The 25,424-nt window shown below is 37.7% G+C and overlaps 1 pseudogene; it reads right to left on the bottom strand.

Annotated features, from left to right (window-relative positions):
- Positions 1-21,608: 21,608 nt before the first annotated feature.
- On the bottom strand, positions 21,609-21,715 carry LOC137143607 (U1 spliceosomal RNA; annotated as a pseudogene).
- Positions 21,716-25,424: the final 3,709 nt, after the last annotated feature.

Genomic DNA, 25,424 nt, shown 5'->3' with positions numbered 1-25,424 from the left:
GTCTTTTTAGCCACAATAGATATATATGCAGCCATCTCTTTATATATTAGAATCACATACTGTAGTCTTAGAAATGAAGCTACTCGAAGTTGGTACTAACCTGCCTCTTGCATCAGTGGAAATGGATATTGTGATTGCTATGGTGAAACGTGTGCTCAAATGCATTGCGAGTTTTATACTATTTTTCAAACTGCCAAATAGATAATGTCAGAACGTTTCTGAAATGGGATACTAACATCAAGATATACTGCACCAATCAACAAACATCAGGCAAAGTATGGTATAAAACTACAGATGTAGGAGACTACTACAGAATTTCCATTTTCATTCCCTATGTCAACAGCTTTGTAACTTACCTTGTAGATTGTTTTATGTTTTCAAGCAAATTCTCAGTAGACTACAAGCACAACATTCAGCTCAGCCTTCAGAATCCAAAGAATTAGATATGCTGTAGTTTATGAAATAGTTGTTTATGGAAGTATCCTTTGTTTGAATTGCTCAAAAACCCAACATGAATTCAAACTTTGACAGAGTAAGCAGAAAATAAGAGGGTCATAGTCATCTCCCAAATGTAGCCTTAACTATTGAGATTCTCATATTGAAAATGCAATTTGTGTCTAGATGTTTATGAATGTCTTCAAATTCCCTTTCATAAAAGCCTGTCTTTGACAGGTCTTTTTCAGCTCTGTAATTTGAGAAGCAAGATTGCTGTGGCATACAGTGTATGCCATTACAAGAGACACGCTCACAGTCCCTCAACCAAACAGTTTTCTTATGGAAGTCAGTGATGAGATAGGGATGAATAAGAGAGTGGCTGACTCTAAGGGCTTATCTATACTACCACTTGTGTCGGTATAACTTATGTCACTCAGAGGTGTGGAAAAAAAAACATACCCCTGAGTGACATAAGTTAGTGCTGTCCACATCAGCACTATGTTGGTGGGAGAACTTCTCATGCCAACATAGCTACCGCTGCTTGTGAAGGTGGTTTTATTTTGGCAATGGGAGAACTCTACGTGAGCGGCTACATAAGCAATCTTACAGTGGCACAGCTACATCAGTACAACTGTGCCACGATATGTTCTGTTGTGTAGACATGGTCTAGAGTTGTGTCCACACTTACCGCGGCATTTAGAGTACATCTACTGCACAGCTCCTAGCACAGGTACAAATACCAGTGTAGATAGTGAGGCACTGTTTAGGTGAGTAGAGTAAAGATGCACCATACCTTAGGGTATATACCTTACACAGCTCTCTACGTGCCCAAGCAATGCCTCCCTCAATTACACTGCTATTTTTAGCAGTGTAGTGTCCTAATGCCTACCGGCTGCTGGAGCTTTTCCCTGCTGCAAGGAAAAAATCCAGCAGCGGGGAAAGGCTCTGGCAGTCCCCCCTGCTGGAGCCTTTCCCCCAGCCAGAGCCTTTCACTGCCATGTGTAGCTACATACCACAGTGAGGACACAGCCTGGTTTTCGGTGCAGTGTGTAGCTATATGTAACCTACATGCTGCCACCTAAGATTTTTGTATAAGGATGTAGGACTTTTCTTTTGAGTCACCTGGGGCTTAGGTGCAAAAATTTGTTGTGCCTGTTTGGGACAGTCTTTATGAACTCTGATTTCATGAACTCTGTTTATAACTCTAACCCTCAATGTGTATTGAATCAGCCGTTTGTTAATAAAGACTGGTCACATATCACTCACAATCTGTGTGGAAGCCACTACAGGACAATCAAAAACTCATTACTCTAGCCTGGTAGAAATATGCTAAAGAGAGTGGCCAATGTAAGAGAAGCTGGTTCTCCCAAGTTGCCTTCAGGGGTTGCAGCTGGAGCAGTGGAAAATCCACAGCAGTAAAGAAGGAACAAAAAAAAAAAAAAAAGATATTAAAAAATGCTGTTAAAAAGGGATGTGATCTCTGAGTGGAGAAATCTGACCATTCAAGCTAAGGGGAGCTTGTTTTAGGGAAGAGAGGGAGACCCTGACCAGAACCTGAAGGCTGAGCAAGAGGAGAGGCGTTCAGGAAGGACCTGAGACCCCTGAAGGGACTGACAAAAACTGAAAGGGCTCTCAGATGGGTGAGGATGCTTAAGAGAGAGGGGTTTGCATGTGGGTTTTGTTATTTTCTATAGATCTGTGTATCGATTATGCTCTCTGTGAGTAAAGTATGTGTGTGTTTTTAGATATTATTTTGCAGAGTCTGTGTTGTTTGCTTATGTTGTGGCCTAGTTTTCAAAGAGAGAAACAGTAAACCAGAGGGTCCAAAGCATTAATGGAACTCTGAGAGCATGCAGCAACTATTGGGGAGGCTCAAGAGAATTAATACTAGTTTCATGGCCTAAGCTATTGGACCATGGGTTCTTTACCGTCAAGGAGGAAGGCAGAATCAGGGTCCGCACCTAGAATGTTTGCCTACAGGCCCAGAGCCAAAGAGCAAGTGCATAAACTTTGCCCATCCCCAGCAAGCCAAGAGCATATGGGATCCAAGGTTTGGGTCCAATACAGCAGCCTAGTGAGTGTTTACAGGGCAAGCTTGTCAGGGTTGTAAAATTTGGCACTGAGATTCAAGGTCATTGCTTTTGACTCATGCTGGTGAGTGGGTCCAATTCTCTTCTATTAGAATATAAAGGAGATGAGTATTTCTTTGGAACAATGGCAGTTGTCCCATTGAGTTCAGTGAAAGTAGTCATATCAGTACAGATTACAAGATCAGGCCCTTTTTCCAAGAAGTTATTTAAATCTGATCCAACACCCTTTGAAGTCAATAGAAAGAGTCCCATTGATTTAATTATGCTTTGGATCAGGTCAATAAATCATGAAAAATAAATTACTCACTTACATTTTTGCCAATTTCCATAGAAAAGGGCCTCTTCTAAAAACACCTTATCTTTAAGAAAGTTGGTAATGTTCTTTTTATGGGTTTGTTTTTATTCTAGTCCTCAAAAAGAACAAAGGAGTTTCCAGAGTGCTACAGGCTAAAGAAAGCGGATATCATTCTTAATTGTTCTATAATGCCTGTATTATACAAGAAAGTAAAACATCAAAGGACAGCAACAGGCAAATCCAAAGGAATATTTTGGAAGTTTGGATAATACCATAGCTGACAGAGGAGAAAGTGGGTATTTAGATGGTGAAGGTGAAAATGGATACCCTGAGAAGGTCTGGAGTTTTCTGAAACTTACTGTACTAGTGACTAAGACAAAAATATGAAAAGCATGACCAAAGACAAGACTAAAGGAACCCTGAAGAATGACAAGAGGGCATTCTAGTCTTAAAGAAGATAAAACTTGTATTTTTAACAAGTGTTATTTTTAGGAGCTGTTCCCAGAAATCTGGATGAGCTAATCAGCAATTGCTCAGTGTCCTATATTTGCAAATCTCATTTTAGAAGTTCCTAATTTTTGTTCCAATCTTATGTGCCTCATGTAATAGCACTGACTTCTTCTGTTTTTTTAAAACTGCCATTGATTTATAGAAATGGAAAAGAAATGTTCTATATAATTTTACATAATTTAATAGAACTAATAGCTTAATAGTCTTAAACAAAAATGGAGCCAAAATGCTTATGAAATATTTGAAACAAATATATTGTTTCATTATTGAACAAATACAAATATGACATCTAATTCTAAGGTCTTTAAAAAAAACTTTTGCTGTAAACTCAAAATAATTTTTTCCTAAATTTTTTGTTTGTTTTTGTTTTGTTTTGTTTTGTTTTTTTGGCTAGCCTTTTTTTTAAAAAAAAAAACTAGCAGCCTGTCAGTTTCTAAATAGTCTTTTCATGTTGCCACTGAACTGCTTTGATCTCTAGATTGGAATTGATGAGCTTTAGCTTCCTTATTGCTGAACTCTGCCAACAAAGATTCCACCTTGTATGTCTGTTATTGATTTAAATAAACTCTAAAATTATGTGCAAATAGCTATCATGGCACAATGTTCCTAATCCGTATTTACAAGTTTTCAACATCATGAAATTCTGAAAAAAATCTGTTTTCCTAGTATGTATTTTGAGACATACAACAATAAGACCTTTTACAATTCTTCTCTAACTTTTTCTGTCTAATTTATTTAATACATATAGTATTACTGTTAAAAGATTCAGGTAAAATTTAAAGTACTTACATTTCTAATTAATTTAGGACCTGATCCACGCACAGAGCATGATTCTCACCACTTCCATATGGAAAGAGGCAGCATTTCCCCCTTTTCCTGTACCACCTCTACATAGATATGGGGATCATGTGGGGAATGGCTGGCTAGGGAGTAGGAATGGCCTAGGAGCAGCATGAATTGTCATCCCACTCAAGAATTCCTCAAGAAAAGGGAAGTACTGTATTCCTTTCCATGCTGCCCTCTGTGATGGGAAATTCCCCTTTAAATTTGTGGAAGGGCATTCAAAGTCAGCCACTGGCTTGGAAAGTCCTGTTCTTGTACATTTTCCTCCAGATCAAATTGGCAGTGACCTGGGTTTTTTTTTGTTTTTTTTTGTTTTTTGCCTTCGTCTGCTGCAGGGAGGGTGGACAATTGATAACATTGACAATTGACAAGATTATCTGGGTATATCCAATTTAATCATTTCTCTGATACTGCAGGGGCTTTGAACATTGGTGTGCCTTGGTCCTTCCTATTCTCTGCCTGTGGCACATATAATCTAGTGTCCTGTGTACTGTCATACTTTGTTCTCATTTTGGTTGCTGGGTTTATTGTGTGGGTGGTGTTGCTGGCCTCTGATATACATGAGGTCAGACTAGATGATGTAGTGGTCAATTCTGGCCTTAAACTCTGACTTCATTTTGGGGTGAGATTGGTGCTGGGCTCCCAGCATGGAGACAGGGGATCCATAGGGATTGGGGCAGGTTCATGGCTCATTCCTTGTGGTGGTAAGCTTCCCTTGCCCTTCCATGTATAGTTTTAGGAGGAACTCCAGGAAGGAGATTTTTTTTTGGCAATTAGTATCAATCACATTATGCAACAGCTCTGAAAAACACCCTACTTCCTTCAGAAGCAGTTGAACCATTCTTTTTACTTTACTACTGCTTGAGATTGCTAGTATATTTCAGGGAATATTATAAAATAAATAATATGCCATTGTTGCATCATACTAACTTAAGTCATGATCCCACACATCTCAAATTTGTCTGCCGGGGGGGGGGGGGGGTTAGTCAACTGCTGCTGCTCTGCTCTCACTCAATGGTTCACTACTAACTTACATGAAGAGACCATGAAACCTGAAGCTACATCAGGGTGGCTTCCCTTGGGTCCTGATTGGAGGAATAGTGGGACCTCTGATTGGTCAGGGCTTCCAATTTAAACTGAAAAAGAGGCATAGCAAGTGGTCTGTGTATCTGGTTGGCTGCTACATTGGACTGTACCTTCTTGCCTGACTCCTGATTCGTGCTCCTAGTTTCTTGTCCCGACCCTTGTCTTGACTTCTGATGCTGACTTTGGCCCTATCTGCTAGGTTTGACAGCCCAAGCTGTGGTTGTGATGCTTAGGCCAAGCCATAAGCCCTTACACAAGGCAAAATCCCACTGAAGTCAGAGAGGACTTCAGCATTTGAGCTGTATATTTTTGTTTTTATGCATTTATTTTATTTTAAAAAATGGTAGTAAAAATGATACTATGCCTGAGGTTTATGGGATCTTTTGGATAGTGAGTTCATTATGGTAAATAGTAATTGCTTGAAACATATTACTATGCTAGTCAAACACCTGCATTCTTATGAGATAAGGTGTTTAATAGTGATTTTTTAAAAAAACACATCCATAACATTTTTGTTATCATAGTTTCAGGGCAGCTAAATAATCTGAGTACAGTCCTCTTTTTAGGTAGTGATGGTCTAGCAGTTACAGCAAAGGATGAGCGCTAAGATCTAATTTGACCTTACTCATTGATTCCATCTCTGACCTTGGGCAAGCCTCTTGACCTCTTTGTGCCTCAGTCAGCTCAGCTGGAAAATTGGGGAAAGAGCAGGGCCTGCGGGAAAACCATCTTCAATTTGAACTAAGATTTTTCTGGATACCTAAAAAGAGTGTAGTGCTTTTGCACGGATGTAATTGATAGTGGACTGTACAGCAATAACATCCTGAGCTATGTGATACAATTGGTGACACCTCATTTGTTGTTCAGGATCTGGGTAGTCTCTGCATTGACTGTGATTAATCCCCATTTCTGTGTTTGAAGCTTTATTTTCAGTTATGTAGCATTAGTCCTTGTTCGGATCATGGACCAAGCATTGTATAACTCTGAGAAGGCACTCTGAGGTAAATTAGAGTTCCTGGTGATTTTCGTGGTTGCAGAACTAAATTATTCTCCCCTAAATTTATTATAACCAAACTTGTATCAGTTGCTGTCATATCAGTAAAAATGGAATCCGTTATTCTGAAAAAGCATCAGGTCAATGTTGGGCTGATATCTTTGCTATACCAAACTGGGTTTCATATTGTCAGTCTGTAGCCAGACTTTGCATTAACTGAGTTGTCACAGATTTACATTTTCCTTTCCATAACCATTTATCATGTTACAACTCCTAAAAGTAAGCATAAATATTAGAAATGTATGAATTCAAACCAAGTGGAACTCATTCACATTTTCTCCTGGTTCATGCTACATACTTTGTGTGATGCCCCTACAATTAGTATGTTGTTGATTGCTGTCTTTAGATACACTCATCCTCAATCTGAACAGTTTGTCCAGTCCTGCCAGTTTTGCTTCTGCAGCAGCCTTTAAGTGCAAATGTTGAAGTAATATGGATCAAAGCCAGGAGCATGTAAATAGCATGTGGATAACCACTTGAAACTGATGTGCAGGCAGCATGTGATCACCCTCATGCACAAATAAAGCTCCATCCTCTCACGAATTTGGCACTGTATGTAGTGGATGAAGGCCAGCATCAGTTGCTTGTGCCAGCATGTTTAAACTGCCCCAAACCTGCTAATCCATTCTGCATGACCCAACTTGGAAAAATGACCATTTTATTTCCCTAATCCCCCATCTGCTATTTGTTTTCCTTTCTTTGCCTTCCCATGATTTGGGAATGAGTTCAGGAATGCAGAGCACTACTCAAACTAAGTTGACCTCAAATATTGAGTGGCATATAGCTGATACTGCTTGTACCTGCTCAATAGATAAACAGTTATGAGGACTTGCCACATTGTTTTCACTCTCTAAATCATGTTCACCCTTCTAGATGTTTGTGACTTAGAAAATGATTCATGAGATTCCCACAAGCCCATGATGATTGTGTTTAAGAATGTCATCTCTGCCAGCTGTATAGCAACAGCAGGAAGGGCCAACCTCTTCTAAGTCAAATCTAACAAATACTGCAACACCTGCTCTTTAAATAAACCAATATTTAGCCAAATTTCTCTGGCTCTAAAGGACAGAAAAATAGTTATAACTGGATACTGTAGTTAGTAACATCATATTTGATGGCCACTTTATTCATAAGCAGTTCAAATGTTCCTTTTTCCAGGTTCTACAGGGACATGAGCACTGTGCCTTGGTTTTTGTCTGTATTTACGGGGAGGATCCTGAAACGTTGCCAGTTAAAATGAATCAAAATATTGGCTGTGTCATTATTATTCCATGGGTCGTACTTAACCTTAACATTCGTATTCTTCCACAAACATCTCAGAAGATTACCCAATAGCTTTAATGAGGTCAGTAAGAAAGGAGACTGTGCTCAGTTTAAACTAAAAACCACCGCTTTGCCCCAAATTGTTGTTGTCACAATTAAGAAAAAATATTCCAGAAATAATAATATCCAGCCCTTACAGTGATTTTCAGCAGTGGATCTCAAAGCGCTTTACAAAGCATTTTATAGATGGGGAAACTGAGGCACAGGCTGGAGACATGACTTGTCCAAGGTCACCCAACAGCAGGTCCAGGAACAGCACCCAGGTTTCTTGAATTCCTGTCCAGCGCTCTATTCACTAGACAACACTACCTCCCTCTAACTGAGCTGGATTCCACACACTTTTTTGACCAGCCCTGGAAGCACTAACTGCCAGTAAACTATAAAGGGAACATGTTATGTGTAAAATTAACTGATTTTTAGAAGAGCTTTGGACACATATTTCACAAAATCTTACTCCAGAATTCAAATGAACTTGGATATAAGAACTTACCTTGTGGATAAAAAACTGGCTAATGCAATTTTGGAATACTTGTGTAGAGGCATGGGTTGAAATCCTGAATCCCCTGAAGTCACTGGAAATCTTTCAGTACAGTGCATTGACTTCATTGGGACCAGGATTTCACCTATCATTTCACAAAGCAGGCATGTTCATATCGCTCTATATTATCCCTGTTTAGATTGCTCCTAAAGTGTTTATTCAGTTTTGGGTTCCTCATTACCACAAATATGTCAGCAAACTCTACGATGTTCAGCAAAGACCACCAAAAACAACTAAGAGGAGCAAGGATAGACTTCTTAAGAAAAAGAAAAAGTAAAATACCTCTTTACGTATGGCATGACTAATAACTAAGGAGAGATACAGTAACTACCTACAAATACATGATGGGTGAATCATTAAGCGACTATAATAAGTGTAATGGAATGAAGTAAGAAGAGAAAAGAAAATCTTAAACTGAATATTAGGGATAACTTTCTATCAGTTATGTCTTGTAGATTGTTTTCCTTTGTCATTTTAAAGTTAATGACAAGTTAATTTTTTTCCTGAGGCGTTAGGCACAGAATATTACTGATTTGTGGAAATTTGGTGCTAGAATGAAGGCACAGTATGTAAGAATAATGGTGCACAGAATAGAAAGTAAAAAGTGATGCCCTGACTAGAAGACTGGATTCTATGTGCAGTCTAACCAGAGCCACATAAAGAAGCCCCATAATCTCCCTCTTCTGTGACATGACACGTCTGTGTATGCATCCAAAAAGTTTATTACCCATTTTGAAAACTCATACGTAATCTGCTGTCTATTATCACCCAGAGGTTTCTCTTGCTATTACTTCTTTCCAGATTTCCTCCAACCATGAGTACCTTTGTTTCAGATTATTTTTCCCTAGATATATTAGCTTGCATTTTTCCAAGTTAAATCTCATTTGTCACTATTCTGTAAGAGGCCATACATTCCACTTTGAAATACTCTCTGATCATTGAGGCCATAAACCCTGGTTATCGCAGAAACCTAGAGTTAGAGATGAAAAGTTCTATTAGGTCATCCAGTCCATCTCCCTGCCAGTGCAAGGCTGTTCCACCGTATGACCAGTTCATGTTGTAGTGACAGCCTTCCTTTGTCAAAACAGAGTCATTGTGGTATCTTGGAACAGCTCTCTTTGGACCTAAACTCAGACTTTACTGCTGTAGACAGATAAGTTTTCTCTTTCATGTCAGTGTGCCATCAAAAAGGAAACTTCAACACATCGATGGAATGACTCAGACATTGTTTGTGGAAGATCCTGCACAATTTCAAAAGATACTATATGTCTAAGCATCAAAGTACTTTAACAAAAATAAAAAAATGGGTTGGCTAATTCTCTGTGTAGGATCTTTACTCTGTCAGTTTTCAGCATAGCACAAAACAAACATAAAAGTGCTTGAGCTACAAAAGCACATTGTTTTGGGCTTACATGTGGAATAATCTTTTTTGTTGTATGAAAGATAGTAAGATGGCATCCACTCCTACACATTATCAACATTAATATTTTTAGCAGCAAATTAAGTAAGGGTCAGATCTTTTCCTCATTGAAATAAATGGCAAAACTTCCTTTGATTTCACTGGGAGCAGGATCATGCTGAAAAACAAAGGTTGGTTTACTTGAAGCTATAAAATGACCTAGTTTTATAATGATAGGGGTGTGTGTAGGGGGGATCCTAACCATCTTCAGTTTCTTGGTATATCCAGATTCAACTGTTACTACCAGTCTGTCTGTCTAATGTACTCTTTCCACCTGCTGGGATATTCTGCTATATATGTTAATAGCATTCAGAATTGCAATAAAGGCAGTCCTAGCTGATGTTCAATTAGATTAAAACCAGTGAGTTTTTAGTGCTTTTCTAGTTCTTTCCAACATGTGGGTGCTTTTTTGTGTCTTCAAAAAAAAAAGTTACCTTCATCACAATAAAAGTGTTCCTTCTAAATTTGTGGTAAAGAAGAAATAGACCGAACTGGAAGGGATTTAAATGTAATTAAAAGGAAAAAATAAAAATGTTTAGTCTCCTTTCTAAATTTAGGTGTAACTCCTGTGCAGGATAACTGAATCTCAACTAATATACACATTGTGGGGAGCATATACAACTCACATAAAAGCATTCTTCATTAGCATCAAAGTCATTAATTAATCAATTACATATTCAATTTCATAAACAATTATGTGACATTCCTTTGTTAATCTACTTGAAATTCTTGCATTGATCCAAACAGGCCATTTCATACAGTATCTACAGTATGAAAAATACTCATTTTCTGTTTTATTTATACTTTCCAAAATAGGGTTTTTTGCTGACCTAATATATTGAAAAAAAGACCTTGTGTTCTTCTCTGATGGGTCACAAGACTCTCTGGATCATTTTAAATAAATTGCACTTCTTTCACCAAGACTTTCAAAGTGTGTGCTCCATTTGAGGGAATGTTCTATAACTCCACTGAAAGAAGCTTTGTCTGTAATTAAAATTGTATGCAAAATAACGAGATCTTCATCAGATTCTTTATATTCATATAAAATCTGTTGCCATGGGAGCTAGTATTGAATAGCAAGGTAGGCAAAATCAGTAATGTTACATTATATTTGCCCTGAAGCCACTGGAGAGCCCTTTAAAATAAAGTCACCTCTTATCTTTTGCTTTCTGAATAAACATAAAACTGGATTTTTAGTGCAAAATTCTGATTTCAAGGTTATTGATGCTAGATTAAATTAATACAGTCTGTGCGATAGCATACAAAATCCCCAGCAAAGCCAGGGATACTCCTGTCTTTTGAAAGCTTGACATTTGTTTTTCATCATGAACTTAAAGGTCATCAGCTACAGATGAATCAGGATACCTACTTGAGTTTACATTTACATGCATTTTATTTTATTCCCACATGCACTTTTTTATAAGATCCCTCACTGGAATTAAACTGTAGTCCTCTTATTATCTAGGTTTGAAAAACTAAAAGACTTGTCAACCTACTATCTTTAAGAAAAAACTAGTTGTTTTTAATCTCATTATACTGCAGTTCCAAGAAATACATATTTTCTTTTATCTATCTGCTGCTATTGGTTCTTACACAAACATCACAATTCTCTAAAATCAGCTATAAACAGGATATTAGAAAAGTGACAGATTATCCGTAAATCACTAATTTGATACTTTTATACTCTCACCTGATGATGATTGTTAAAATACTGTCAATGTTGCATTGTCAAAGTAATTGAAAAGTGGTTTGTGTGTACTGGTGCTTGTTTAATTTTTATTTCATTTCTGGAGACATACGTGCTATTAATCAAAATGCAGGATTGAGAATTTATGATGATTCAAAATGCAGGATTCAGAATTTTCAACAGATATGCTCCATCTCTTCTGCATATGAAATTTTTGTTTTTGTTCAGGATAGGCATGTGACCTGTATTGCTGCACAGATTTTGTGAAACCAAATAATATTTTATATTTTTACCAAAATACCTGTGGAGCTGACAGAGCATGATGCATTCATTTTCCTTGATTTTGTAGTGAGGGAAAGGCTAGCATGAATAATTCAAAAATAATGCTGAGACTGTTAAGATTTAGTACTGGAGAGGTCATCACAGTTGGGAGAATGAGCTAGGAGACTATTACTATTCCACGATCTTTGAATCTCAAGGTGACATCATTATTATTTCTCTATATCTATAATGTGGTGCAGCAACCAACTTATTGCAGTGTTTCTCATGTAGGGTAGAAAGATCAATTACATACAGACCTCAAAATGTGAACTATAAGCATAGTGTCCAATAAAACTGTCATTAACAGTCACCACAATTTTAGCTGTATGCTTCCAGGTCAAGCTGTTTTAAAAATGATAACTGACATTGAAAGGTTGAATAAAGAGCACTCATTCTAAAGGGAGCAATTTTTTAGCCAAATAACTTAAATTCTTTCTTTAACAAATGTGTTAATTCCTTCCCTGACATTACAAAAGTACTTAATACTGAGTTTTAAATGTTCAAGGCCCTTTTTTTAAAAAAAAACAAAAAAACAAAAGAGTATTCACAGACTACTCTGGAAACACAGAGGTTTGCTACATGATCAACATCAATGGTAAGTATTGTTGAACGCACCCCCATGCAATCTGATTTAATTTATTCTTGTTTTCAACAAGAAACTAAAAGACATTACACAAAATGGAACTTATACAAGAGTAGTGTTTACCGCATTACATTAACTATTGCCTCACCTTCCCTACATTCGTAGTTAAATCTGTTCCCCAAGAAGTGTATGGTATCCAAAATAATTAAGGTCATCCACAAATATTCAAAAGTAACGTGTGACAGCAAACAGCCGTTTATCCAAAAGAGAGATACTTCTGCAGTATAAACACTGATTTGTATATTTAATTAAACATACATTTACCCTAGAGACTATTCCTCAAGAAGCATAACTCTTCCAATCAACTCTTTCTACTTTTTTGTTTTCATTTTCACATCAATGTGAATTATAAATTGTAGTTTTGAAATAGGGGGGGAGTTAAAACCATGCTTCCAATAATATTTTGATGTTAATAGTTTCAAAGTTATTTTAAAACTTGTGCTTACATTTAAGCAAAGATTACATTTTATTTTTTAAACAAGCAAACTACTCTCCTCCTTCCTGATTTCTTTCACACTTTTTTCCCTATAGAATTTGACCAGCAGGGACCAATATGATCGTCATTTCATCACCTTTTTTCATGCTTCTTGGTTACTTCCTTCAGCAATAGGTGAGCACTGACTCAATGCCATGCACAGGCTATATCTTTCCCCAGGCAGAAACTGAATGCCAAGTTGCAGAAAAATATTGTTCAGTAGTTCTGGCATCTGACTCCTTGGTAGTCTTCATAGGTAGTTGTGTGCTGATGCACACTCCAATATGAGCAAATCATTTAGTCTCTCTCTGCCTTAGTTCCCCATCTAGAAAATGAGGTTGATAATGCTTCCCTAGCTCACAGAGCTGTGATGAAGATTATTCATGCTTGTGAGGGGTTCAGGTACTATGATGGGGACCATATAAGAGGGTGGACTGTCCTATCAGTAAAGATAAAGCACCACATATGGAGGAAGTATAGTCTAGTAGTTAAGCACAGGACCTGGAATCAGGAGACGTGGGTTCTTTTCAGCCATAGATTTATGTGACCCTGAGAAAATCGACTGGTCAAACTGTGCCTTAGTTTCTGTAAAACTGAAATAATTCTAAAACTTAACTCACAAGGTTGCTGTGGGGCTAAATTACTGTCATAAAGCTATGCCAATTTACACTAACTGAGGCTCTGGCCTAGAGTATGGGGACATCATACAACATATTAATTACTGTGCTAGGAAGAGCAATACGGCTTTAGCTTATCTCAATTGAAAGCTAAAAAAACAATCATACAACAATCAAGGGATACTATAGGAGGAGGTAGAGCTCATTCCTGAACCAAAGAGGGAGGAAATCTTCTGGATGCCAAAGTTCTCAGAGCTTGTGACATTTCTGTTTAGAAATAACACTCCCAATTCCTTCAGAAAATGAAAACCATGTAATACTCCAAGCAGTACAAACACAAAAACCAACCACTCTCAATAGATTATTTGTTCATTACCACCTATAGTGGAAACTCAGTTGACTAATGATAGATTTATTTTTTTAAAGTGATGAAATATTGCATCAATAAGAAACAAACCTCTAGAATATGTTTATCTTCCACATTAAACAAAGTCTATGACCCGTTAGCTCCCCTATTAAATTTAATGGGTTGCCTCATGAGAAGCAGCTCATTAATATGAATATGAAGGACATGCTTCAACCCCCAAAGTAAATAACGCAAATATGAGTGATGTGCCATAGGCCACATACTATAGGCACACTTGCTCTTTTTTTAAAAAAAATTCAACTACTTCAATAGAAATAAGAACCAGGAACCTTTGTTTTTATTCACTGCTGTATCAGACTTACGCTCTGACATTGAGGAAATCATTTAACTGCTTTGTGCCTGTTTCTTCATCTATTGAAAAAAACTGAAATTATAATACTTGCTGCACCTACAACAGATGGCTATTGTAAGGCTACAAAATTAGCATTAATAATATTGGGCTAGAGTGTGAGAGACATTGTAACCTGCCCGGAATACGGGCAGCATGTAGCATGAGCAGCAGATAGAGAACGAATTATGACCATAGTTCCCTTCCCATGTGCCAGATTTGCTCCAAATCTGTACTGGTTTCAGATTTCTCCTTTTGTGCTGGCTCAACCAGCACAAAACCACAACCAACTGCCATCAGCCAGTACTTTTGGGGCTGAGCGGTGGTCAAGGTTCTAATGGCCATACCAGCCTATTCCCTGCTTGCCTGTGTAGGAAGAAGGAGTACTGGCACTACAGAGGCTACTCTTCCCATTGTGCTGTGACCTGTGATGTGGGTTACCCGCACAGGGGAGTAAAGGGACACCTTCAATCCCTTACTTCCTTGCATGGAAACACAGGGTAGACAAAAGACAACCTTGCTCATTATTGAAATGTTTAGACGCCATCATATGTGCTTAGCTTACTGTTTAATTGACTTCTAGTAAATCACTAAGTGCAAAATTAATAAAATCCCATAGAATGTTACACTGAAAATTTAAACAGAAAAAATAAGTTAGGAAATACTGAGGTTATAGCTCTCCTAGGAACATTTACCCACAGTGCTCACATTGGGATCAGTTTTGAGAAGCTAGAAAATTAACACCCATCTGAATTGCAGGCATAGTTCTGAGCATTGGCTCCCTAAGAACTTGATTATTTTATTCATTGTTTTTGAGTTATCAGTGAGCAAAATTATATATTTTAGTTGAAAGAGTTTGTTTATTCTACCATTGATCATAAATAGCTACAGATATTGTGCCCAAATTTTCCAGAGAAATTAACCTCTGGGTTTAGACCAGGCGTGGAAAGCTTCAGAATCAACCGTGGAAAAGGAAAGGTTACTTTTTCAAAAGCCTCAACAAGAAAATCAGGCTTGATCCTACAATGGGATGTGCCCAAATGGTCTATTACACTGATGCACTGTGGTCCAGACTGAACCCTTACATCTGTTAACAGAGGCAACACTACACGAATCATCCCAACCCTGAGGAATGGAGGCTTTATTGTGCTGTGGTGGGGAAACTCCCCCTTTCTTCTTACTTTTTATGGTTTAAAAAGGAACAGAGAAGATAAGATTTCCCCCACAATTTCCATAAAAAGCAAGTCTAAAAACTTCAAATGTGTGGAGATCCACTGAAGTCAATGGACCTCCACGTGGTCCAAGAAGACTACAATAGGTGGATCCTGATGAAGGATCAGGGGCTTAGATTTTAGCGTCTTTAAGGCAGAGACCATGTTGTCTTGTTTGCACTGCAAAGTACCTGTTACGTCCTGGAAGCTATAAAAGGGCTAGATTTCACTCTCAGCCATGTGTAAGGAGCAGCATGTAACCGTGCTGCCCAGGAGGAGCTCCTGAAAGGAACTGTAACTTTCAAGATATCTTTTTGAGTTACACTTCCTTCAACGTACCTGTGTAGTGCAGGGAGGGAAGCGTGCTGCATTGGCCTGTTACAGGAGGCAGCAATGCCGGCTGGAGCATGGGTTGGGTAGGAGGTATGGCTCTGCTTACATTACCCCTCTCTTCACACCCTTGCCATGCACCTATTTGGGAGTATGTGGTCTAGTATCAGGCATACAGCCCCTGCTCTCACTACCGTACCTGGATTCATGATCGATGAAAAGTCACAAGGTGGAGGGGCCTTCATTTCCTGCATTGCAGTATAGGGCTGAGTCACAACAGAGGCCAAAATAAATAATTTCCTAATAATAATAATAATAATCAACTCAACTATTGTGTTTGCCATCACAATTTTTTTTAATAATTAAACATTTTGGAGTGGAATTAATTCAAAGTACTTAGAAAAGTTTGCACTTTTTTGACCTACACTCTGCTCCTTAATGCATACAAATGCAACGTGTTGGGTATTGCAATGATTTTTTACATTTTTGTTCCATTACACATACTCAGGAGGACCTCTTTATTTCAAATTTAAAATAGACTGCGAAAATCTGTATTGACGTAATATCTTATTAGGCTACTTGCAAAATATTCCCAGAACTAATTTTTAATTAATATAGTTCACTGAAAACTTATAAAAGATTCATATATAATATGATAAAAGAAATAAACATCTTCAATTGCATGTCATTTTACTTTTCTAATTTCTTTGTAAAACATTGAGGATTTTTCCTCCTATGTTATCAGAATTATAAAACCTAGTCTTGTGAATGACTTACACTTGTATTTTGGCAGATCTGTCAAATTTGACATGTTATGATAAACAACATTATGCTTATTAAATCAAGGCCCAGTTCTGTCACTATTACTCACATTGGGTGGTATCCTACTCTACAAGTAGTTCTATTTCTTTCAGCTGGCGTTCTTGTGGAGGAAGATACTACTCCTCAAAGGCCTTGATCCATAGCTCATTGAAGTCAGTAGAAAGGATTTCACACCAGCAAATTGGCTTTGGATCAGGCCAAAATGATTAAGGATGGCAGAATTGGGCCCTTAATGTCTGATCCTGCAAATATTTACTATTGGGACTTTTCATGGTAGAAAGCACCACACCTGTGATTAAGTGTTTGTAGGATCGGGTCCTTAGCGAAATATAAAGGGCACATTATTGTCAAGATTTTTCAGTAAGAAAGGCCCTCAGTGGCACATTAAATTTAAATTATGTTTTGGGTGAAGGAATTATGCATCAGAGTCCACGGAATATTGTGAGACTGCTCCCAGAAGCCCTCTCCTTACTCCCTTCCCTCCCCCAAAATCCACACCAGGATTTCTTGTGATATTTATTTTAGTCTTCTCCAGAATTTTCAGTTTGCATTAGAGTTTTGTATTACAATCTTTTACTGCATTGTAGAACTTGTTGGGAGAAGCTGGAGATTCTGATAGCTGACCTGGGCAAAGCTGTGGCTTTTGGTTGCCCGGAAAGTGTAGGAAACAATTTTTGTTTGGTGTATCCTGGAAGCAGTTGAGGGAGGCTTTTGGTACTGAGGTGGGGCTTCATCTCCTCAGCTCTTCCACTTTGGGCAGGGGCAGTGGTGGAATTAGATTTAGGGGATGGCAATTTGAATTCCTCATATCCCATATCAGCAGTAACTAGTTGTCCTATTATTTGCCATTACATCCAGCAACAGTAGATTAGCATGTTTGTTCGATAGTTCTTCTAAAATGATCAGCAGTAAAATAGGTACTATTTACATCATAATCAGATTTCATTCCCACTGTTGTGGAAGAGAGAAGCTGACACTTGTCTAAAACAATAGCTTTGGGACTGTCTGCAGACTCGGGCAGACATCAGTGTAATTCCGGGGAGGGACAGCATTTCAGGATGTCACACAGGAGACACATACCCCCATGGGTGGCACAAAGCCTAGGTGGGAGGGTGAGGTTTTGTGGCCTGTAATGTGCAGAAGGTCAGACTAGATGATCACGATGGTCCCTTCTGACTTTAAGTCTATGAGTCTAATGGACTCTTTGTGCAGCTGTGTGAACGAGGGCATGGTGAAGTGCTGGGCAAAGTAAGAAACAAAGGTATAGTAACTTCCTCCCATGAGTGAATGGATTCTAGGGCTGCAGAAAGTACTTCAGCCAGCGAAGCAGTTCTGTAGCCTGGATGAAAAGGCTCCTCACTCTTTATTCCTATACACATCTTCAGTGATACACCCAGTTTTTTAGGGTGGGTAGTAGGGGTGGGCAGTTGCCCTAAATGTGGTATTTTTAAAAAGTGCTTTAGCGCCATTGTTATAAGTATTAATGATCACATCCCAGAAGTAATGAGCATCCCAACACAGGAGTGACAGCGTTTGATTCATAAAGAACTATACAGAGTCTAAACACCTATACAAGAAATGAGGTAGGTCAAAATTTGGGGCCTACCAATCTGGACAGTACCCCTTTACTTACTTTAACCGGGAAAATATTACCAAAAAAAAAAAAAAAGAGAGAGAGAGAGAGACTACAATGTAGTAATAATACCAGCCATCTCCATTTAGGCCTCTCCTAATTTCATCCTGTTGCACCTATTTGTCCAAGTCAAAGTAACCCAGCATTCTTAGCAGAGACCAATCCTGCCGGGTGCTGAGGACCCTCAACTCCTGAGCAATTTTAGGGCACTCAGCCAAGTCAATGGGAGTCTTTATATTGACTTCAGTGGGCTTTGGATCAGGCCCTAACTATAACCTGATAGATTCTCATGTAAATAAGATAAAGTAATGAAATTATTTATTTAAATATATACTGTCAGTGGTGATGTTACTTAGTTTAAATCAATAGTACTTCCTGATCCCTGTGTAGATTTGCATAGTGCAATATTAACCTATCTACTAATAATATTGTGGGTCTGGGTTTTAGCTTATTTTAAATTTCATCAAAAGCACCATTGGGTATTCTTTAATGTTACAGGAAAGGAATGATTAATTCAAGGTTCAGGTGGAAGACAGGGTCAAGAAAGAAATGTTACTGGTTACAGTGAGCATTTCAAGATGAATTTGTGGTTTGAAGCATCATTTTATGATGCATTTTCTATTTTGTTACCAGGGGAAGTATGATAGGTGACATGCGAGTGATCACAGTGCTTTGGTGCAATGTTCTGTGATGGGCTTTTCATAAAAATTAGCTGACAATGTCATGAGTATACAAGTAAATTTATAGCTTTCATACTGGACTGCCATTCCCAAAGCAATTTCCAATCACTTGGGCTTTTTATTAAGTTTATTGTTCTTTTATCGTTCAGCGGAGTGTTAGCAGTGAGATTACAAATAAATGTAAGTTTCACTGGGTATGAAGTCAAGCTTGTAGAATTAGGAAAGAAGCAAGTGAAGGAAGCAAAAATTAATTTGAATCATCATTGGTGATATGAAAGACCACATTCTGACATTTCTTGTATACAGCATCTGAAGCTGACGTACTGTTCATGTTAAAGTTGAAACAGAAAATTCAGAAAACAGTGTCATTTATACTCAAAATATATTGATGAAGCTTTTGACTTTCTTATTGAAATTCATCATTGTTTTTTCCTCAGTTCGCTTCCTATGTTCTTTGTTCAAATTTCTCACATCATCACTTGCTTGTTGTATAACAGAAACCAACAAGTGAAGGACAATGAACTTTCTCACTTCAGTGTCATCTCATAATATCGTCAGCATGAGACCTTCAGCATTTATTTCCCTGTACTTTATTCCCCTTAAAGGATGAATGCTTTATCATTTTGGCTAGTATCCCAACCAGCAGAGCAGAAAATCAGATACATAGCTTTTAATGACACATTTTCAACTGCAAGTTAGTAAAAAAAAATAGTCATTTTTATGTGGGTCTTCAATACTTACACAGTTTTCAGGAAGCTTAATTAAAATTTGTGTTCTTTCCTTGTTATTACTACAGTGGACTTCACTTAAACTAGATGCTGTTTGTCTGGACAATCAGACAATAACTGGGATCCAAAAGCAAATCGATTTGCTGTGTGGCTTGTGCTATTACTTAAGTTATAAATAAAATGATTTTTCCCCAGATGGCTCCCTGATGGCCTTGCAGTCTTCCCAGTACCAGCTACAGCTTTTCATCCCTGCTGTAACTCCCCCATGGCTTCCCTCATCCACTTGCCCCTACAGCCTTGTTCCATCCCCACTCTGATTCACTGAAGTCTTTCCCCAAATGGCACTTTGCTTCATATGGAAAAGAGCCAAGCTTTCAGTGGTGGAAACAAGTTCAAACACAGTTAATGCAGTATTCAAGATGACTGTAAAATTCCTAACAAAGTCAGCCTCCAAAAAGATTTGTAAAAGCCACTATTCTGTTCCTTTCTATGACTGAACTGCAGCTTTTAATTATTGTTAATGTTACACATTACTCAAGAGGGTGCTTTAGTCAGACAATTAGATAATATCTAATGCTTTGCATCCCAACAGTAAGGCAATTCAAAGTTCTTCCTTTTTCAGTGCCAGGTGGAGAAAACTGACTTTTGAGCAAGAATTAGGTGGGTGATAATTAATCATGGCCCACCGTGTCTCTGTAGAGGCTGTATTAGCATCTGTAGTAGCTATGGTCCCTCTATTGCATTGATCTGATGCTGAAAGCCGCACATGTCAATCGTGCTTACTCATGAACAATCTCTTGAAGTTGATGGGACTACTCATGTGATTAAAGATTACTCATTTAGAGTGCAGGTTCAGACTGCAAGTTTATCTTCTAGTGTGTTTTGCTTAACTCAACCATTTAAAAGACTGAAAGGCTGATGTTTTTCTACCAGGTCTTTTTGTTATGGGTGAATTATACCCTTACATATATGGAAGGATTCCTGTTGAAATCAATGGAAACCATACATCTACATCTAAGAGCAGAACGTGTCCCCTTATCAATTCTTTATTTTCTAACTTGCTTCTTTAGGACAGCTGAAATCAGTAATTTTTAGCTTATTTCAGAGAAGTGGTAGGAAGTAATCTATAATTACACAAATAGAAATCTAAGAAAAACAAGTATGATAGAAAATTGAAGGACTAAAAATGACCCATATTTTTGCCATGAACACAATGGAAGTATATTGAGAAATATAAGCAAAAATCAGTAAAAAATAGAATGTAAGAGCTATAGAGTTCAAACAAAGTGCATTCACTCTCTTGTTTATATGAGGACTCGCTGATATATACATGCAAAATTTCATGAAAATTAGACTTTGTTGTTATTAATAATAGTGAAGAACTTAGCTATGCATTTTCTCTTCATTTTAGCTATACCTTTCTCCATAAATATATCACCTATGTAAAGGACCCAGTCTTGATCCTATTAAGTCAACTGCAAATCTACCTTTGGTGATTTGCAACCAGCTACCTTCGGTGCAGGTTTGGGCCCCAGAAAATTTTTTATTTATATATAATAGTGATGTGTGATTTGATGTTAGACTGTCTCTTGAAAAGTGCACGAGGAATAAAATTCCAGTTTTTGGAATTATCAATTACCAAGGAGGTAGCCCCAAATCCCTATCAAGTGCAGTTCTCAGTAGGTAAGAATGGTAGTGCTCTTTCTGACGTGGCTGTCAGTTTTACATATATATGAGACCGATGTGTTTCACAAAAGTTGATAGTTTCAATGCATTTCCCTCTTCACTACTGAAAACTGGAATATTTTCTCATTTTAAATATAGTGGAATTGGCTCTAGGATGACTCCATGCAAGACCTAGCAGCCTATTTCATTCCTTGTGCTTGGGGGAACATAGGGACTGGGGAATTTACATTTATCCCCCTTCTACCCACAGAGGTTAGGTGAAAATTATAATACAGTACCAGTTCCATTATATTTCCTGCACAGACCTTCTGGAGATCCTAGTGACTGACATGACTAAAGGAGGCTCTGAGAGTGCAGTTTTAGTAGTGTGTACTACTAGGGAGTTGCAGTCGAGCTTCCTGCATTTGGGGAAATCGCAGGGGTCAGCACACCCGCTGTGCAATGGATGAGCCTCACCCTGGGAAAACCACCTTCTTGATCATGGTGTCTCCCCTAGGGAGTTGAGAGGCTTGTGTGTATGTCAGAGCCTACAAAGAGATCAGCCTGGCTTCTTGCAGTTCCGTAGGGATTCACCAGATTAGGGGCAGGTCCATGGTTATTTGCCTGAGGAGGAAAACTCTAACCTAGTGGGTTGATAACTTTTTACCGAAAAGCTGTCTTCTGACTTGATCAGGAAGTGGATTTGTTCTGTGCTTTAGCCATTCAGAAAATATTTGATTAATAATATTACAATTAGGCAGTCATTTTTTAATTCTCCGATTTTTTTTTTATTCCTCCCTTTTTCTTTACATTAACAAATCTAATTTATATTGAACTTCTTTTACTTCTTATGGTAGTTTCATTTTCCATCCGTCTTTCCTATTGAATCTGAGGACCTCCCAATCTTGCATTTAATTTATTGCTAGTCCTATCAGTATCTGATTTCTAGATATAATGAAAAAAATGCTCTGTAAGGGTCTAATCCAAAGCCTATGGAAGCCAAGGGGAATCCTTGAACTGATTTAAATGGACTTCTGATCCTGTCCTATATGCCTGTCATGAATAATACAGTTAGGGAGCCAGTCCATCTCAGAGTCTGTTTCACTTTTTTTTTTTTTAAATAAAGAGTTTTTATTTTGCTCATCAAAATATACGGGAAAGAATGAGAATGGAGACATCCATTCTTGGTCCAAACTAGCCCAATTTGGCCAAGAAACAAGTTTCCTTTAATTTAAAGATTTTCTATAAAAAAAAATAATAAACCCATTGTTCCAGTTTTTATTTGGCTGTTTGCAACTTTCAAAAAAAAAAATCTCAGTTTTAAAATTTATTTTTGAAAAAAAAAATTCTTTGGACTTTCCCAGAAGATAGACTGGCTGCAAAAAGAAGTTAGTTTCAGCCCACGAAAGTTTTTGCCTGCAGAAATTTGTTAGTCTTTAAGGTGCTACAGGACTCTTGGTTTATTAGTCATTACAAACACACTCTTGATACAATGGTTGGCTCCAAAGCAGCAATCTTAGATCCAATTTTGCAACTTCTGTTCATGTGAGTAATCTTTATTTATGTCCCAGTCGCATGTATAAAGATTACTCATATAATAAATGGTTGGAGGTTCTGGCACCAATGGAAGAATGAATTGAGCAACCTCTGTAAAATCTACTGTTAGCGACTCTATGATAGATGTGTTTTACAATGATTTTCGGAGGTGACACAGCAGTGACACTGGGTTGCTAGCGGGTAACTAGTTATGTCTTTCATTGTCTTTGGGACACCTTGTTTTTAAAATGACCATATTAACTAAATGAAAATATCTTGAAAAGCTATCAAGATGGAAAAAGCAAACATTTAAAGGGATAGGGAGCATGGGATCGGTGGGGAGAAAGTTTCATATTAAAAAATGTATCAAATATTTGAAAACTTGAGCTGATTTTAAAACTTCAAGATATTGATCCAATCGTGCAGAACCATAAATTCAGTCAAAACTCTCCTTTCGCTGTGGTGGGTGTTTACATTAGTTAGGTTTGCCTGTCTGTCTGTATTTATCAAGTTCTGACAATGTGTTTAATCAATAAACAATATTTACACAGATTTTCACATTTTGCTGGTGCCTCCTCTGTGAATTTGAGTTACTAGGATTAAATCTCAGGCGGGCAGCTTTATTTCATTAAACCTGTGACTGCCAGCCTTTTTGTTTCATGTGGAGTCTTTGGGAGTTCTAATATGTTTTGAGTGGGTAATGTTTCCATGTGTTGTGATCCCATTCATAATCCATTATTTGGATAATTCCTCATTTGTGAGACCTGGAGAAATTATGGTCTGCACAAGCATTTTTTGAATATTTATATAATGTCACAGCAGAGCCTGGGGTATCAGTTGACTTGAAACAAAGAGGCAAAATCCTCAACAGTTCTCACACTTAAGTGTGAGTTTGATTCTTTGGCAAAAATGCAAATTACAGTACTGGAAGAAAAGGCATTATTGAACAAGAGGATTACATTCTAAAGCAGTTGATTTAAACAGCTGTTGTCCTTAAGAGGGCATCTGAATTTAGCATGAACATAATTTTACTGACAAGAACTACTATGCAAGTGAAATTTTTTTAGCATGGTTTAAAAAAAATCTATTTAGCTTCATATGAAATATTGCTGTTTTTCTTGAACCATTTAAATTAAGTGTCTTCACGGCAGTTAGAATGGTTGCAAACTCTTATCTTTGTTCTCCTATATAGTGAAAGATAATGGTTCTGGTATTTATAATGAAGGCTCATGCTGAGCAGTAGTCTGGTCTTTCTGACGGGTCCAGTCCTGAGTGGTCAAGATACAACATTCCTGGATTTTTCCTTGTATCATACCTGAAATTCCCACTGTAGTTTCAGCTGGAGAAGTTAATCTTTACTTCCATCTAAAAACTATTGAGTTTTGTTGCTAGCATAACATGGCTGCTAGCTGAATTTCATTGGAGGGTGAATGATCCCTATATATTGTAGAATTTTTTTGTATGAAAGGTATTATAATTATACTTTTATTAATTTACTCATATAGCAATTTTCATCTGAAGATGTAAAAATAGTTTACCCAGCTAAGAATTATTCATCCTATTTTACAGATGTGGAAGTGAGGAACAGAGAAGTTAAAAGATTTGCCCAAGGTCACACAGTGAGCCAGTAGCCGAACAAGGAGTAGAATGTAAGTCTCTTGACTCCCAATCTCATGTTACTAAATAGTAAGCATTTCTGCCTATAATATAATGTGTAAGATTATGACATAATAATAACAACGTGCCTGAATTTCTCAATGAATAAACCATTTTTGGCCAGTAGATATCCAGGCGTAAGGCATTAATATATAATAAACAGTAGCTGCAGTTCAGAATTGACCTTAAGATTTTTTTCTCCTGGTTATTGGAGTCATGTCATGATGAGAGTATTTGGACTGGGAGGAAAAGAAGAATGAGAACTATCCACTCTGTGAACTCTGTGTTTCATTGAATTTATGAAAAAGCATTGATTTTTGGAGGCCATTTGCCCTTTTGCTCTCTGACAATAAGATGTAAATTTTATAGAGAGGCATTTTGTGGCATTTTCCTTATTAAGGTATTGAAATCTTTTATTTAATATTTTTATCTAAACATTACGTAACTTTAACATAAAATCAACCAGAATCTTGTGGTGACTGCAGCCTGCAGCCCAGAGACCCGCCTTCCAAAATGAAGGATGACCTTTGGTCAGTGTGCCACACCCCAGATCCTTACACACACACAGGAAAGACCATAGAATATGATAAAGTAGCCCCGAAATGACAAGATGGAGGTGAAACTCATGGATCATTGGGGTGGGCCTATGCATGGTAATAGGGAATCCATACTTGGATATATGTAGAAAGACTGAGAAGAACAAAATGTTTACCATAGAATCATGGAAGATTAGGGTTGGGAGGAACCTCAGGACGTCATCTAGTCCAACCCCCTGTTCAAAGCAGGACCAACCCTAACTAAATCATCAGCACCATTTAATCTGATAATAAAACTTCTGTATAGCTGTTTGTTGAACATATTTGTAAGCAAAGTGTATTAAGCTAATTTGCAGCACAGCACATATTGGGAGACGTCTAAATTGCAATCAGGTATTTTTCTTTCTTGGTGCCAGATCACGCTTTCTTTACTCAGTCAAAATATCCAATACCTTCAGTGGGAGTTTTGCTTTGACTGATCTTCTGAGGAATGTTA

Source organism: Emydura macquarii, unplaced genomic scaffold (genome assembly GCF_026122565.2).
Source record: "Emydura macquarii macquarii isolate MOO-44397 ecotype Brisbane River unplaced genomic scaffold, CSIRO-AGI_Emac_v2 contig_3343, whole genome shotgun sequence".
In the NCBI taxonomy this organism is placed as follows: domain Eukaryota; kingdom Metazoa; phylum Chordata; order Testudines; family Chelidae; genus Emydura; species Emydura macquarii.
The sequence above is the reverse complement of the archived record's forward strand: the minus strand, read 5'-3'. Positions and strand labels throughout refer to the sequence as shown.